At 56.9% G+C, this 16361-nt stretch overlaps 1 protein-coding gene and 1 long non-coding RNA gene across 4 annotated transcripts in view; one reads left to right on the forward strand and one right to left on the reverse strand.

The window, feature by feature from the left end:
• The window catches only part of Grm4 (glutamate metabotropic receptor 4), a 91661-nt gene extending 90607 nt beyond the window's left edge, over window positions 1–1054 (reverse strand). The window contains exon 1 of one of the 3 annotated variants that reach the window (XM_052744358.1): window positions 965–1054. The gene's annotated coding sequence lies outside the window, so the exon portion shown is untranslated. Of the gene's footprint in view, window positions 1–108; window positions 230–964 lie in introns of those variants that run through there. The other 2 variants (XM_052744357.1, XM_052744359.1) reach the window with 2 other exon arrangements.
• An 11557-nt stretch (window positions 1055–12611) lies between these two features.
• LOC128114008 (uncharacterized) lies at window positions 12612–14655 on the forward strand. Its single transcript, XR_008219709.1, has 2 exons — window positions 12612–12890; window positions 13051–14655. It is a non-coding gene; the product is annotated as an uncharacterized LOC128114008 (long non-coding RNA).
• Window positions 14656–16361: the final 1706 nt, after the last annotated feature.

Here is a 16361-nt window from a genome sequence, read left to right on the forward strand (position 1 = left end):
AGCTCGCAGAGGCCACCTCCCCAAACGCCGGGGTCCCCACCGCAGCCCGCGCTCCCGGAGACCGGAGGGCATAGTCCCCTCCGCCCGTGCTCTCGGGCCACAACTCACCGCGCATCGGCGAGGTGAACGCCGCGGTCGGGGGTCGGCTGCGCCCGGGGAGCGCAGGGAGGCGGAGGCCAGCCGCGAGCTGCTGGTGCCGGGAGCCCGGGCCACGGCGGGCGGCGCTGACGCTGCGGACCAAGCCCGGCGCGGAGCCGCCGGCAGTCCCGGGCGCGGCGGGGAGGAGCTGGCGGCCGCTTTGGCCGGAGCCTCGGAGCAGCGCGCGGCGTTCGGCAGCAGCTCCCGGGAAGCTGGAGCTGGGAGCGGCCGCCTCGGTGCCGCTGCTGCTGCCGCCACTGCCGCCGCCGCCGCCGCCGCCGAGCCCGAGAGCGCGGGCGAGGCGGTGCGGGGCGCTGCGTGCGCCGAGGCTCGGGGCTGCGGAGCGAGCGCAGCCGGGCCGGGGTGCGGGCACCTGACGGCGGCAGCGGCGGCAGCGGCGGGGAGAAAACGAGAGCGTGCGAGCCAGGCACAGGGAGCCCGGCGGCGCGGGAGGGGCGCGAGCGCCGGGAGCGCGGGCCGAGGGCCGAGGGGGCCGCACCGCTCCCGGCGCCCACCGCCCTGCCGCACCGCACGCGCGAGCCCAGCCCGCAAGTTTGCGCCGCGAGTGCGGGTCGAGCGCGGCACGCTTCCGCCAGCCTTTTAAAGAGCGAGCGCCCGGGTCCCCCCCACACACACACACCTGCACCTCCACCTCCGGAAGCTGGGACTCGCCACCCCTCCACGCCCGCCCCGCCAGCGGCTCCCGCTCCCACGACACTCGGTTGTCACCCGCTCCAGGAAGCCTTCCCTCCTACCCCCTAGCCCCATGCGCGCGCCAGCTCACCACCCCTGCACCCCAAAGACGTGGCGGAGACCCCCTCCTCACCCCCACAGGTCGAGGGTCAGGGAACCCAGCTTCCCAGCGCACACCCGCCAAAGTACAGCAGAGCTCAGGGACGAAGAGGGGCGCGCTACACCCACCCGGTGCGTCACTGGAAACCCCCACCCGCAGGGCCGCTTCTCACAGCCGAGCACACACGTGGCATATGCCCCCCTGTGGCATGCTCATTTACACACTCCTGTCACAAGCATGCCGAGGAAGGAAACTGAGGCCCAGAGCCGTGACTCCACCTGTCCCAGGTCTCATGGCCTGTGGGGAAGAGCGCTCTTACCCCTGAACCTCGAGCAATCCCGTGCCCCCAGACCAAGGGAGCAATTCACCCCCGGACCCACAGAACACAGTGTAACAGGTGGCCTGGAGCTAGCCCCAGAAGCTGGCAGCTGGCTGCCCGCTTTCCCTGGGCTCTGGCGATCCCGAAAGGGTGCCTGCCTCAGAGGCCGCGGTGAGATAGCCAGGGACAGACCACGCAGTCCTTGCAAAGCTGCAAACGCTGGGCCCAGACTGCAGACTTCCTTGAGAGCCCCAAGGAGTGGCCAGCCTTGTCCTGGGGAGACAGGGTGGCTAACGGAGCTGGTGAGGGCCAGGGGCCTCCTTCACTCTGGCCCGCCTGCAGAGAGCCACCTGGTGTTTAGTGGGCCCAGGCCTGGGTGCTCAGCTACCATAGCTGCTGGAGCCCTGACTTCCAGACTCTAGAGGAATGCTAGGGAGAGGCTGGGGACAGCAGACTGAGCTGCCCTGTCCTGTCTGCTTCTCTCCCTCAAGTCCCTACCAAGGCGGGCCCTACACCTCCAGCTCTGAAGACTGTGAAGGCCAGCGCTGCATCTGGTGACCGTCTTTCATGCCGTGCCTGGCGCTGTGCCTGGACCACAGTGAGCTTAGGAGTGTTTGGTGAATGAAAAACTGTTGGCAAACTGTTACTCTCCTTGCTGCCACATGTAATGACCCAAATACATGTCTCCTTCACCCAGTCAGTCTGAAGTCTCCGACGGAAGCATCCAGGTTGTTCATTCATCTGTGCTTTGTGTGTGTGTGTGTCACTGACACCAGGGATCCTGCTTCACTCACAGTGAGGGACACCGACAGGGCCACCAGTAATCCTGCCCCTGGACAGGCACAGCCAGGGTTCCCACCTCAGCAGCATGCATCTCCAGCCGCTCCAACCACAGATGCAGAGATGGCAGATCTCCCACAGCCAAGTGTGCATGGCTCTGGTCTGTGAGGAACTGGGGTCAGTGGTTCCTCCATCCTCTGTACCCAGGCATCCCATCGCCATGCTGTGGCTGAGTAGCGTGTGGTCCAGCCCCTAGGCCCTCCTACAAAGCCAGCATAAAGGAGTTGGCTCCACAGCACTGGCCGCCTCTCTGGGCTCCTGTAAGTGGGAGCCACAGCACTTCCTATACAGAACATAACCCCAGTGTCCTTTGGTTGGATGGATGGAAGGAACTGCAAATAACACAGGCCATGGTTTATTAGAAACAGAACTACTACAATCAGCCACTCCCCTGCTCCTGCCGCTCAGTATTGCCGCCACTCTGGCCATAATCATCCCCCACCCGCCACAGCTGTGTTGCTAAAGGCTGGGCAGGCTGTGTTTTTCAGAGATTAAAAAAAGAAACTGTTGCTGGCAGATGCAGAGTCTGTGGCTGGGCCCGAGGCAGGTCCCCAGCAGAGACTACATCTGCCTGGTAGCCGTGACACCTCAGACCACCAAAGCCGAGCGCACTCCCCCATCAGCCCTTACCATGGGCCCCAGCTGGCCTGACTTGTTTGTTTTGGTGCCTATCATAGAGACAGAGAAACAGGACCTTCAGAGAACTTCCATGGTGTCTTCGGCCAGAGAGCCAGCCTCTGTGGAGGAACCACGGCCAGAAGTGACCTCCACAGAGTCATGTGGGCTCTGCCGGGCCTGCTTCCTCCACGGCCTACACTCAAACCACTGCCCCCTGAAAGTCAGCCGCAGAACCCCTGGACCTCAGAGCTGGTTCAGGCTGGAGGGGAGGGGACAGGGCTGGGTCCTCTGTGCTGAGAGCCACTGGATGTGGGGTCCCCAACCTTCCTGAGCATGGGGTTCTCCATCTGTCAGATCTATGGCTGGGCTGAGCCTCTCAAGTCTCCACAGGGAGGTAAGCCTCATCTTAATGCCTTTCCAGGAGGCAATACCTCCCCTCACGCAGTCTCAGGGACAGGAAGGGACAAGACCAGTAACCTCCTGAGGGCTGCAACTCTGCTCTGGGACATGCCAGCCTCCAGGAATCCTCTGGCCCCCAGAACCCTCCATAGCAGGACAGTGTGTCATTCCCCCCCCCCCCTACTGCTCCCAAATCCAAGCAGCTCTGCAGCAGCCACAGTCTGCCTGTTTGTTTAGGGACACTCCCAGGACACCAGAACCTGGCTACAGGCCCCTCTAGAGGCTCTCTGACTGTATACCAGGAGTGCCATCACCATGGGGCGCATACTGCCCACAGGTCTTCCACAGACTGTGTCACCGTGTTGAAGCCTTCCAGCTTCCTGCCCCATCTGGTCCCCGTAAATGCCCGCGTACCCTTAACATACCATCCAGGGCTCCCAGTGTGCCCCGACACTCAGACCACGTCTTCCATCTGCTCTGACTGGCCAACAGGACAAGGTGGTACAGGTAGGTTGAGGGCGGGTGTCAAGCACACCTCTCCGAAGCCGAGCCCCCCGGAACCACAGTGCTGTGCCCACCACAGGAGGACCAGGATGGGCTGCATTCCGCAGTGCGCCAGGCGCCCCTTAGCACCTGCAGCATGGGGAGGGGGTGCAGGACAAGAGGTCAGGGGTGACAATGGCCTGTGCCCATTGGCACTAACATGAAGGCCGCACACAGGGGCCAGGACAGGAGGAGCATTGGGCAGGGAGGCAGAGGGGAGCGATGGGGCCCCCAGGCCAACGTTACTGCCCAACTGCTGCTCCAGAGTTTCCTGGTCTGAAAGAGAAGCATCTACTTCCTTCCTCAGCCTTGGTTTCCCTCTGATGAGGAAGGAGGAGCAGGGGAGGCTGGGAGCAGGGGAGGCTGGGAGCAGGGGCGGCACAGCGGCCTAGAGAAGACAGGATGCCCCCGAGCTAGAGAGGGGGCAGCGGTCCTCATGGCTCCCAAGGACCTAGACCCTCTAGTTCACGCAGCATCTGATGCTTCACACCCTAGGATGGCTGGGAACGGGGACTGCCAAGACAGAGAGAGACCTCCAGAGCAGGAAGCTTTGGAATGAGGCCTTGGAAGATGCAAAGGTTTAAAAAAAAAACAAAAAACTAACAGCTCCAGATGTGGGGTGTGGCAAACACAGCTGGACACAATCTGAGTCCTCCAGAGGCCTTTGACTCTGCCAGCATACAGTGGATGCTCAGTGCATACAGCTGGTGATTAGCGGTGAGCGGCTGCCTCCTACCCTGTTCCTCTCTCCTCTCTCTCCTCCGCCCTCCCTCTCTCTTTTTTCTTAAGACTCAGGATTTTTCAGCCTCTTTGCCACTCTGCAATTTAAAACTACTTATCATCGCTCTCGCTCCCCACATGTCCAGGGGCTGTCAGCCGCGAGCCAAATGTCATTAGGATGGATGTCACAAGCCCAGATGTCAAAATACAATTAACATTTAAAAGCTCCTCCCGCCCTCAGCCTGGTGGCCAGCCATTCCGTGGCTCCTTCGGCTGAGTGGCAGGGCCCCAGACACCAAGGAGCACTACCAGGTGACAGGCACAGCAGAGGACCATCCAGTCGTCTAGCTGGCCTGATGCACAGGCCTGCCAGATGAGGCGGGGGGGGGGGGGGGGGGGGGAGCCTGGCAGCTGTGCCGGGCTTCCCTGAGCTCCTGGGAGCCCCCTCCATCCAGTCTTCCCTCTGGAGCTTTCTTGGACTGCCCGCCACTCATACCTTAGGACGCTCGGCGTCTGTCCCGGCCCGGCACTGTCATAGGCCGGCTGCCCTAACTGGTGCTGTCCCAGCCTTGGCGATCAACCGTGAATCATAATGTAGCCTGCCACTCACTCGACTGCATGGGGAGAAAAGGGAGGAACAGGCATAAGGGACCCCCGTGATTGGGCCTGGTGGCCCATGTCCTCCAGCCACACAGCCTCACCAATGGATGGTTGGGGGCCCCCTCTGTCAACTGCCCCCACCACACTGCAGCCCTGGCCTATTTAGGAAGCCGCTGGACAGCGGCCATGGACTTCTAACAGTAGCTCCCTTCGTGTGGAGGACCAGGATGGACAGAGAGCTGGAAATGCCCCTGGGACAGCTCACTGCCAGAGCCTGGAGGAGGCCATCGATCCAGACTTATCTGGAGCTCTCCACCCTGCTCTGAGGTTATCTTCAGCATGGAGTACAGAACACTGAAACACTGGACTGACCCAGAAAAAGATCCCCACGGAGGTGAGCAGAGGGGGATTGTGCCCTGGCAGGGGGCAGTGCTGAGGTCACAGCTGCCAGGACACACCCCCACCCCCACCAGTCCCAGATTACCTCTCTCCTCCCCTCCTCCTCCAGGTGCTGACACTCGGCCACGGCTCCCTTCTTCCTCCAGGTGCTGCCTCTCGGCCACCCCGCCACGGTGCAGACCCCCAAAACAAAGCAGTCTGGGGAAGAAAAGCTCGCACCGCACCGCCAGCTCCTACCCTCGTGGGCTGCATTCTAATGGCGTTTGATTGGATCGGATGCGCTCTTAATTCCCTCCTGGGACATCAGAAGGAGGGTAGGGAAGAATCTTTAATTCATCAAACTGAAATATTAATAGACTTCCAACCAGCTGGAGAGGGGCATGAGGCCCCCACAATGGAAAAAGAGGGGGACAGGAAGGAGAAGGTGGGGACGTGGCTGAGGAGGAAGGGAGCTGACTTGGGACAGGATTGTGTCACTGGGTATGGGGAGAGAAAGTTGGCATGCCTTCAGGTGTGCTGCTGAGACCACGTGAGTCAGCCACTCCCCTGACAACCTGCGACAGGGGGATAGATTGGGATAAGGACCCACTCTAAGATACAGATGCTCTGGAGCCTAAGTCACTAGGCCAGCGCGGCATGCAGACCCACCCTGGGTCCTAGGGAAGGGATCCACTGAGCACTGGGTCCTTCCCACACCACACCCCCAGCTCATGCCTGACTCCCACACCTGAGCTAGCCACAGCTCTCCCTGGCTCTGAGATGGCACTACCTCTCCTGGTTCAGAAGAATGATTGGACCCATGGAAGCCAAGCCAGGCAGCCATTTAGCAGAGTGCTGCCCAGCACCCTGGGGCTGCAGGAGTCTTGGAGACCTCAAGGCAGAATCCCAGGCTTTGCCCCACCTGGTTCCCACCTGACCTCAAAGTAAGATTGCCTTCTCAGAGGTAGCTGCTCTCCCTACAGATTGCCCAGGTGCAGGCTTTCTCCAAGAGCAGAACAACCATGAGCCTGAGAACACAGCCCAAGGGGCCTGGGATACTCATCTGGGTAGGGCTACTTATGCATACCTCTGTGGTCTCAGGGCTCAGGAGAGACTGAGGAGTACCTAATCTGAGGCCAGCCTGGGCTACGTATGGAGACCCTATCTTAAGCCACAATCATACTTACACTCAGCCACCTACCATGTCTCCTCCATCCCTCTCTGGCCTTGGTCTCCTGTTTGAGGAGGAGGAGGAGTGCTCCACAGCCCAGGCTGGGCTGATCCAGAGGCAGCACCCAGGGACTCCCACACTCTCACAGTCCTCCAGCCCCACATGGGCTCCCTCTCACCCTCTGTCTGGATCCCTTCTCCATCCCAAATTTCTCCCCAACTTTAAAGGCCCAAGTGGAAATGTTTAGGGTACCCAGATCCATGGTCCTCCTCTTTGACTTGTAGTGGGTAATTAAGATTATCTGAGTGCATGGTGGGTGGGTTAACGCCTCTACCCGTCAAGTTTAGACTTCAGAAAGTGTGGAGATGGACCAAAAGCAGCAGTCAGAGGGTGAACATAGAGGCCTGGGGGGAGACTGCAGGGCCCCAACCCTCTCCTGTGTCTGTCGCATCATATGTGAATTGCCCTAAGCGTCCTCTACAGGATGAAGTCCCATTTGGACACACCACCACCCTCAAATAAGAGGCCATCTCTCCTTAGGTGTCGGCGAGCAGAGCCTGGATGCTCTCCCATCGCGGGCCTGCAGCGCCGCCCCGTGGCCAAGCGCCCTTACTGCACGCGCTGGCCGGCCTCTGGTGCGTCCACAGTTCTGAGCAGGACCCAGGCCCAGGTGTGAGCTGCGGGCAGGAGCGGGAGGAGGGGAGACACCCGGATGGAGAGAGTTGTTTTCACCTGAACAGATTCCGGGAGGAGGCAGCGGGGGCGGCAGGGGGCCTATTTCAGGACGTTTCCCAGCTGGGCCGCCGCCCTCAGATTCGTGCGCAGCCGCTCACCTGCAATGACGACAGAGAGCTTTTTCTAAGCCACATGCGCCCTTTGAAAAGGACCCACGTGGGTGGCCACAGGTGAAGGGGTCCCCGGTTTCTTGAGTGGGATGTGTTGCCGAGGTGTGGAAGCCGGCAAGGACAGGCAGAAAGTTGCAACCTTCGGCCCTTCCAATCACCCTTGCGGCACATTTGAGCTACAAGGACTCTTACTAAACTCCAGGCTGCACCCTGAACCAGCTAACTCAGATCTGTGCAAAAGGCCAGTGCTTAATTTCTGTAAACTTGACACAAGCTACAGTCATTTGGTGGTGCATGCCTTTAATCCCAGCAGAGGCAGGTGTATCTCTGTGAGTTCAAGGCCAGATTGAGCAAGTCCCAGAACAGCCAGGGCTATATAGAGAAACACTGTGTGGTGGTTTGAGTAGGTCCGACACCCATAGAGTCATGTATGTTTGAATGATGGGCCCACAAGGAGTGGCACTATTAGGTGTGGCCTCGGTGGAGTGGGTGTGGCTGTGGTGGAGGAAATGTGTCACCGTGGCGGCGAACTTTGAGGTCTCCTATGCTCAAGCTATACCCTGTGTGGGACTCAGTTCACTTCTTGTTGCTGCAGATCAAGATCTAGAACTCTCAGCGACCTCTCCAGCATCATGTCTGCCTGCATGCTGCCATGCTTCCCTCCATGGCAATAATGGACTAAACCTCTGAAACCATAAGCCAGCCCCAATTAAATGTTTTCCTTATGAGTTGCTGTGGGCATGGTGTCTCTTCACAGCAATAGAAACCCTAAGACATCCTGTCTCAAAGACCCAAAAAAGCCAGGCAGTGGTGACACCTTTAATCCCAGCACTTGGGAGGCAGGCAGATCTCTGCGAGTTTGAGGTCAGCCTGGTCTACAAAGCAAGTTCCAGGACATCCAGGGCTACAAAGAGGGACCCTGTCTTGAAAGAACAAAAACAAAAAAACAAGGAAACTCAATTGAGAAAATAACTATCATCAAATTGGCCTGTAGGAAAGGCTGTGGGGGTGATTTCTTGATTAACGATTGGTGTGGAGGGCCTGGCAGTTCCATCCCAAGGCACGTGTTCCCAGGTGTGTACAAAGGCAGGCTGGAGCAGGTGGCTAGCCAGGGCTACACAGTGAGTGAGGCCTGTCTAAGGACTGAGAAGCTGTGACTGTGGCAGGCTGGGCCAGCCATGGCAAGCAAGCCAGTAAGCAATGCTCCTCTGCTGTCCCTGTTCTGGTTCCTGCCACAGGCTCCTGCTGTCTTCCGTCCCTGCCTTGGCTTCCGTCAGTGACAGACTGTGATCAGGGCATGTAAGCCTAATAAGCCCTCTCTCCTCCAAGGTGCTTTTGGTCATCACCTTTATCAAAGCAGTAGACAGCCAATTTGTACAAGGCCCCAGGCTCCAGCTGTCCCTGGGGCACACAGTATGGCAGGGACCTGGTGCACATGGGTGTGCTCTCAGTGCCGTGAAGACAGACTGTCCTGGGGAAGCCGGCCTCAGCAACCAGAGAGAGGCATGGCTGACAGGGGAGGGTGACAGAGAAATCAGCCTCCTGAGCTTGTCAGTCCCAGCAAGGCAAGGCCCCACACCCCAAAGAAAGGCTCTCACTAATAGGCACCTGAGTGTGGAAAGATGTGTAAACCACACAAAGTTGTCCTCCAAGCTCACGGCAGGTGTGTGTCCACAGGCATGTGCATAATGTACATGCCCAACAGTAATCAAGTGACACAGAAACATCGAACCTGCAAAAACCCGCGACATTCACTTCAGACCACAGCTTTAGAAGTGTGGTTCCTCCATTGGACAGCATGAAAAGCAAGAGCTGGTGGAGGAGGGGGGGGAGGGAAAGAAGGAGGGGGGGAGGGAAAGGAGGAGGGGGGGAGGAGGAGGGGGAGGGGGAGGGGGAGGGGGAGGGGGAGGGGGGAGTGAATAGGAGAAAGGGAAGAGAAGGAGGAAAAGGAAGAAGGAGATGAAGGGAGGAGGGAGAAGAAAGAGGGCTTTGAGAAGGGAGGAGGGAGAAGAAGATTCAAGAAGGGAGGAGGGAGGTGGGGGAGGGCAGGAAGAAGAGGTAGACTGATGGTTATTCCCATTGTCAGTTTGATAAGATTGAGAATCACCATGGAAACAGACCTCTGGGCAAGTTTGTGAAGGAGTTTCTAGGTTGGGTTAAGGAAGACGGGAAGACCTACCCTAAATATGGGCAGTACCATTCCTCCGGGGCAGGGGAGCCCTGGACTGGAAAGAGGAGAAGAGTGTACTGGCATTCCTCCCCCAGCTGGGGACACCAGGAGACCAGTCCCCCAAACTCCTGCTGCCAGGATGTCCCCACCACAGGGGACTGTGCCCTCAAATTGTGGCACAGAATAAACGCTTGTTTGTTGTTTGTTGTTGTTTTGTTTTTCAAGACAGGGTCTCTCTGTGTAGCCCTGGCCGTCCTGGAAATTGCTCTGTAGACCAGGCTGGCTTCGAACTCACAGAGCTCTGTCTGCCTCTGCCTCCTGAGTGCTGGGATTAAAGGCGTGCACCACCACGTCCAGCAACCCTTCCTTCTTGAGGTTGTTTCTGTCCAGCATTTTGTCACAGCAACAAGAGTGACTGATTCAGGGGAGTGACTGATGCAGAAGGCCATGGGGGAGACTGCTGAGGCCCAGGAGTCCCAGGAGCTGGAGAGCAGTGAGCAACAGAGTGAGGCCCTAGCTGAGGAGAGGAGGAAGGTGGTGGTGTTTGTATTTGATCTTTTTAAGGGCTCATCACCCAGCTCCCAAATAAATCACACACGGACGCTTACTCTTACTTATGAATGCCCGGCCTTAGCTTGGCTTAATTTCTAGCCAGCCTTTTCTTAAATTATCTTAAATTATCCCCTCTACCTTTTGCCTCTGGGCTTTTGCCTCTTCTATTCCTGTATACCTTTCTTTGTTACTCCGTGGCTGGCTGGTTGTGCGAGCTGGATGGCTGACCCCTGATGCCCTCCTCCTTCTCTGGCTGTTAGCTTCTTTTTTCTCCCAGTTTTCTCCTTCTGTATATTCTCTCTGCGTGCCAGCCCCGCCTGTCCTTTCTCCTGGCTCCCTATTGGCCGTTCAGTTCTCTATTAGACCATCAGGTGTTTTACACAGGCACAGTAACACAGCTTCACAGAGTTAAACAAATACAACATAAAAGTAACCCACCTTAATATTCTACTACAGGAAGGGGAGAGGAAGGACAAGACGGGGGAGTTCCTGGACCACAGACCCCAGCAAGTCCTCACCTCCCACACCAGTCTCCTGCATTCATGGCTGACCGAGCAGGACAGCCGGAGTCAGGCAGCAGTCCTCTCATCCCACTACAGGGCGGAACAGAAGAGTGGGCACTCGGGGCTGGAGAGATGGCTGAGCGGTTAAGAGTACCAGAGGACCCAGGTTCAATCCCCAGCACCCACATGGCAGCTCACAGCTGTTTTTAATTCCAGTTACAGGGGATCTGGCACCCTCACACAGACATACATGCAGGCAAAATACCAATGCACATAAAAATAAATCTTTAAAAAGAAAAGAAAATTCTTCCCGCAGTAAAGACTAAACATGGCAGTCTGACCTGGGCTGAGTCCTCTCAGGCATCTGTTTCAGATGTGACTTTGTGATGGTTAATATTAGCATCAACTTGACAGCATCCAGAATCTCCTAGGAGACAGCCGGCATGCCTGTGAGGGGTCATCTAGATTAGGCTCGATCAGGAGGCATCAGCCCTTGGGCTGAGGCCCTGGACTGGTCCTGATCACCTCTCCGTTTCCTCAGACACAATGTTAGCCTCACACGGCGGCCGCCACACCTTCCTGCCATGGTGGGATGACCCACTGTGCTTGGATCTTCTGTCGTGACTGTGAGGCTAGCCATGAGCAGCTGAGTATCTCTCCAGGCCTGAGTATTCTGTCATAGCAACCTGAGAAGTAACTACAGACTTCCACCGGGAGACGGTGCTATGTATGTGGTGCAGGGGCCAAGCCGGACTCCGCATGTCTCACAGGCACATTGCCCTTGAGCCACATCCCAGCCCTCCGTGGTTTCTTTTCAAGTGTAAGGGTGTTTTGCATGCATGTATCTCTGTGTACCAAGTGCCACCCTGGTGCCCTTGGAGGCCAGAAGATGGCGCTGGATCCCCTGGAATTGGAGTTATAGGCTGTTGTGAGTCACCATATGGGTACTAGGAACCGAACCCAGGTCTTCTGCCACAGCAGCCAGTGCGCTTAACCACCTAGCCACCTCTCCAGCACCACCACCCTCTTTTTGAAACAGGCTCTCACTCTGTAGACCAGGCTGACCTCAAACTCACAGCGATCCACCTGCCTCTTCTTCCCCAGTGCTGGGTTTAAAGGGTGTGCCACCAACCACCCAACTGCAGCATGCACCCCTAACCACTCAGCCGTCTTTCCAGCCCAAACCTGGATCTTAAATAATTATAAAGAATGTTATTGAAACAACTTTCAGGATGAAAAGTTGTTACTATCTTTTCAGTAACACAGCCTCAGTCTTAAATGTGGACCAAGGAGATGGCTCACTGGGTAAAGTTCCTCCTGTGCAGTCGTGAAGACCTGAGTCTGGATTCCACACCCACATAAAGAGCGCGGTGTGACTGCTCATGCCTGTAATGGATTCCTGCAGCTCGCCGGCTGCCAGCCTAGCTGGGAAATAGTGAGTTTTCATGAGAGATTCTGTCTTAGACTAAGGCAGGGACCGCCGGTTAGTGGTGGCGCGCCTTTAATCCCAGCACTTGGGAGGCAGAGGCAGATGGATCTCTGTGAGTTTGGGGCCAGCCTGGTCTACAGAGCGAGTTCCAGGGCAGCCAGGGCTACACAGAGAAGCCCTGTCTCAAACAACGACGAGAAGAGTGAGGGGGAGAGCAATAGAGAAAATGCCCGACGCTCCCCCAGGGACTCCACACCCACACACACACACACCCCACACACAACCCCACACACATACACACACACCCCACACACATGATGATGATGATGATACAAATCTTGTAATACACATATGGAGCATATGGCAATTTTTGATATATCTCTTGAGCAGTGAGGCCCCAGCCACCTTGACTCCTTATATACAAACTCCCAGGGGAAGGTCTGATTGGCAGCTGAGGGGGCTGGGTCCCTGACTCTGGGCTCTATGGCTGTTCTATGTATGGACACAAGGTCTCCATGCCAGTGCTAGGGGCCAGGCCTGAAGAACGGAAGAACGGACACTTCCCCTTCCTGCTTCTTGGAATGCAGCTGCGAGCTGGGAGGAAGTCCAGGCCACGTGGAGAGTGACTCAGACATGCTCTGGCCAACAGCCAGCTATAGCCCCAGATCACAGGCAGCCATGGCATGTCAAAGAGGAAAACAAATAGGAGACAGAGGGGTCCCGGCCATCTGACTACAGCCTTGGAGACCCCGGGCGGAGCTACCAGCTAAGCCTTAGAACGGAAATACCGCCGGCCTGCTGGGGACTTGGGCAACATGACGGTTGTGGGAAGCAGCCCTACTTCTCCGGAGAATCTGCTAAAAGACTCGGGGGTGAGGTATTGTTTACACATAACTCAGAGAAGTTAAAAAGCTCCGTGTGTGTGTGTGTGTGTGTGTGTGTGTGTGTGTGTGTGTGTGTGTGTGTGTGTGTATCAGTGGCAAGCTTGGGAGGGCATCCCTGATAGTGTTTGCTATACCCTCCTTCCAGCAGCTGCCACCACAGAAACTGCAAGGGTGAGGAGCCCCAGTCATGCATCTCAGTCTATTCCTGGGCAGATTGCAAGCTCTCAGGGAAGGCTGTGACTGGCCAACCCAGATGATAAACACGCTCTAGCATCCACCAGTCCTATGCAAGGAAGAGACGAGACAGGACCCTGCCCAAAAGCTATCTGGAGGCTGCCACTTAAACATGGGGCAGCTGCCACAGGCGTCCTGCAGCCACGTGCCGAGTGTTCTTTAAATCGCACGGCTTGTTGGCCCAGTCACTTACGCTGCCTGAAAACAGCTCACTGGAAGGCTGAAGGAATGGCAGGAGGCGGTGGAGCTGGACCTCAGGCTCCCTGTGTCTGGCTCCAGCCTCGGCCCTTCCTGCCACATCTGGGCCCAGCGCTGGTGGAGACCCTAGGTGCAGGAGTGTTGAGTTTGGGAGGTGGCTTTGCCGTGTCACATGCATACAGGCGGCTATGAAATCCTCCCCCACGCAGACGGGGTCGTCCCTCCTTCCTGGGTGATCCAACAGTTCTGCGCCCACAGTGGGTACTGCCCACATGGAGATAGATGGTCCACAGGGCCTAAACTCCACTGGCCAGCAGAGGGCGCTCCCGCACCCTTCGGGTCATGGCTTGGCTTCTCTCCTTTCCCCGACCTGACTGTCCATTGAGACTGGAAACCTTCCTCCAGGCAAGATGGTGTGGAGAGAAGAGAAAGAGAGGGTGGAGGAGAAACAAGAGGAGAGAGAGGAAGAGGAGTACAGAAAGGGGGAGGGCCCCCCACAGTCCTGTCCCATCGCGTTCCCCTACCAGGATGGGGGCAGAGGGTGGGGGGCTGAGGCCTGTGAAGGCTGTCTAGGAACATCTCCCCACCACCCCACCCCCGCCTGGGCAGTTCCTGGGAAAGAAGCCACCTCCACCCATTCTGCAAACCAGAGGCCTTGGAAAACAAGATGTGCGCCTGGCCTGGTGGTGCACCTCTAATCCCAGCAGAGGCAAGCGCATCTCTGAGTTGGAAGCTACCTGGTCTACAAGAGAAAGAAAACAGAGCAGCAAGCCACCCAAACCAAAGAGCCACGAGGGACAGAAGCTCCTCACACGGCCTGCTGCCACAGGGCTCTGGCCAGAGCCTGTGGGGATTCTGCTCGGGACTTGGGCCTGGTCCCCTCTCAGACCCATCGGCTTAGCCCTCTCTCGAGCACACTGTTGCCTCCGGTCCAGTGCCCTCCGCCTGGGAAAAGAGTCACCGGGGGGAGCTGCTGTGGTAGCCCCCGCCTGCTCTGGCCTCTGCTGTAAGCTATTGCACTCTGCTCTCTGGGTCACCAAGGCCTGAACCCCGCAACTGAACTTGGCCCTCCAGACCCCTCCAGAGGGAGAATGTAGGGCAGGCTGGCCCCTGTCCAAGCCCGGCTGGTTCTGTTTAGTGGCTTCCTTCCAGCCCCGCGTCACAGTAGGGCTGCTGAGTGGCACTGCCCTGAGTCACAGCTGGAATGGGGTCAAGACATGATCTGGACTCTGTTCTGTAGTTGTTTTTTGTTTTGTTTTTTACTCTTTGGGGGCCCGCCACCTAGCTCCCAAATAAATACATGGAGACTTATTCTCACTTATGAATGCCCAGCCTTAGCTTGGCTTGTTTCTAGCCAGCTTTTCTAACTTAAATTATCCTGTTTCTCTTTAACTACGTTTTGCCTCTGGGCTTTTTACCTTTCTTTATTCTATATCTCTTTCTTTCTTACTTCATGGCTGGCTGTGTGGCTGGGCAGCTTACCCTGGGTGTCCTCTCCTCCTTTTCTCACTCCTCCTCTTCTCTTGAGCCTAGATTTCTTCTATGTATTCTCTCTGCCTGGCAGCCCCGCCTATCCCTCTCCTGCCTTGCTATTGGCCACTCAGCTCTTTATTAGACCAATCAGGTGTTTTAGACAGGCAGAGTAACACAGCTTCACAGAGTTAAACAAATGCAACATAAAAGAACGCAACCCATCTTTGCATCATTAAACAAATGTTCCACAGCACAAAAGAATGTAACACATCTTAAACTAATATTCCACAACACTGTCCTTCAGAGCCCAGGGCACATCCAGCTAGGGCAGGAGACTGAGCCTCACCCCAGGGTCTTCACCCCTATTCACTGTGCCCCCTGGAGGCTGAGCACCCAGGATACAGGATGTAACAAAAAGAACCATGGAGACGGAGAGATGGCTCAACTCTTGCAGAGGACCAAGGTTTGATTTCCAGCTCCTATGTAATTTCAGCTCCGGGGTACCCAACGCTCTCTTCTGACCTCTGAGGACATTCACATACACATGGTATACAGACATAGACATACACATACATAAAAATAATAATAAAAATAAATAGAGAGAGAGAGTGTGTGTGTTCTGGTCTGCCTCAAGGAAGCTGCCCCCGCCACTGGCCATTGTCACATACACAAAAGCCTGTCTATCCTAGCAGGGCCAGTTCTGGCTCTGTGTCCAGCCAAACACACCGCCTCCCACCACCGCCCCAGCTGACACCTGTGCCAGCCCTGAGTCCACACTGGGAGGAGCCAGGAAAGGACTGAGGTCCTGACATTCCTCCTGTCCCACGTGGCCTGGGGTTCCTGCGGCTGTTGGTTCTCCTGCAGTCCTCTGAGGCCCTGGTCCCAGGGCCTTGCTCCTCCCAGTCAGGGACTTGCCGTCTGCCCCTGCTGCCCCACCCACCCACCTTCTCTTCTGTACTTCAGCTCAGCTGGGCTTGCTCCAAGATGGAAGGAGCCGGCAGTGGAGGGGAGAGAGGAGCTGCTGCTGTGCCCCAGGCCCGTGACTCCAGCAGATTTCCTAACTCTTGCTCATGAACAGGGAGGGGATAGGGGTGATGGGCATGTCAACAGTACCCTCCTTACAGTAGTGACCAGATCCCAGTGTTCCCACAGCAGTACAGCTACAATGCCCTCTCTGCGGGCCGGACACCTGCCAGTACCTGCCACCCTGTGGCATCCTCATCCCTGGGTCACGTCTCAGCACTTCTTCCTCAAAGCAACCCCTAAGTGGCAGGAGAGGTCTCATCCAACATCTTATCCGCCATCCAGCATCCACACTAGCTGCTCATCTTTGCTCTCCCCACAATAGGTCAGGGAATGCCCATGCTGTGTCACAGAGAGGATCTGTTCTCAGGCCCATCTCACAGGAGAGGAAAAGCTCATTGCTCAGGAACGCGCAGCTTGGTAGTGTCAGAAGCTTCCAGAAAGGACACGGAAGCCCAGCTCACCATCAGGCACAACTCACTCCGTTAGAGCCGGTTCTCCCCAGTTCAGCACTAGAAACACCAGGTCACT

This window comes from Peromyscus californicus, unplaced genomic scaffold (assembly GCF_007827085.1).
Source record: "Peromyscus californicus insignis strain IS unplaced genomic scaffold, ASM782708v3 Scaffold_19__1_contigs__length_69161282, whole genome shotgun sequence".
NCBI classification, from domain to species: Eukaryota; Metazoa; Chordata; class Mammalia; order Rodentia; family Cricetidae; genus Peromyscus; species Peromyscus californicus.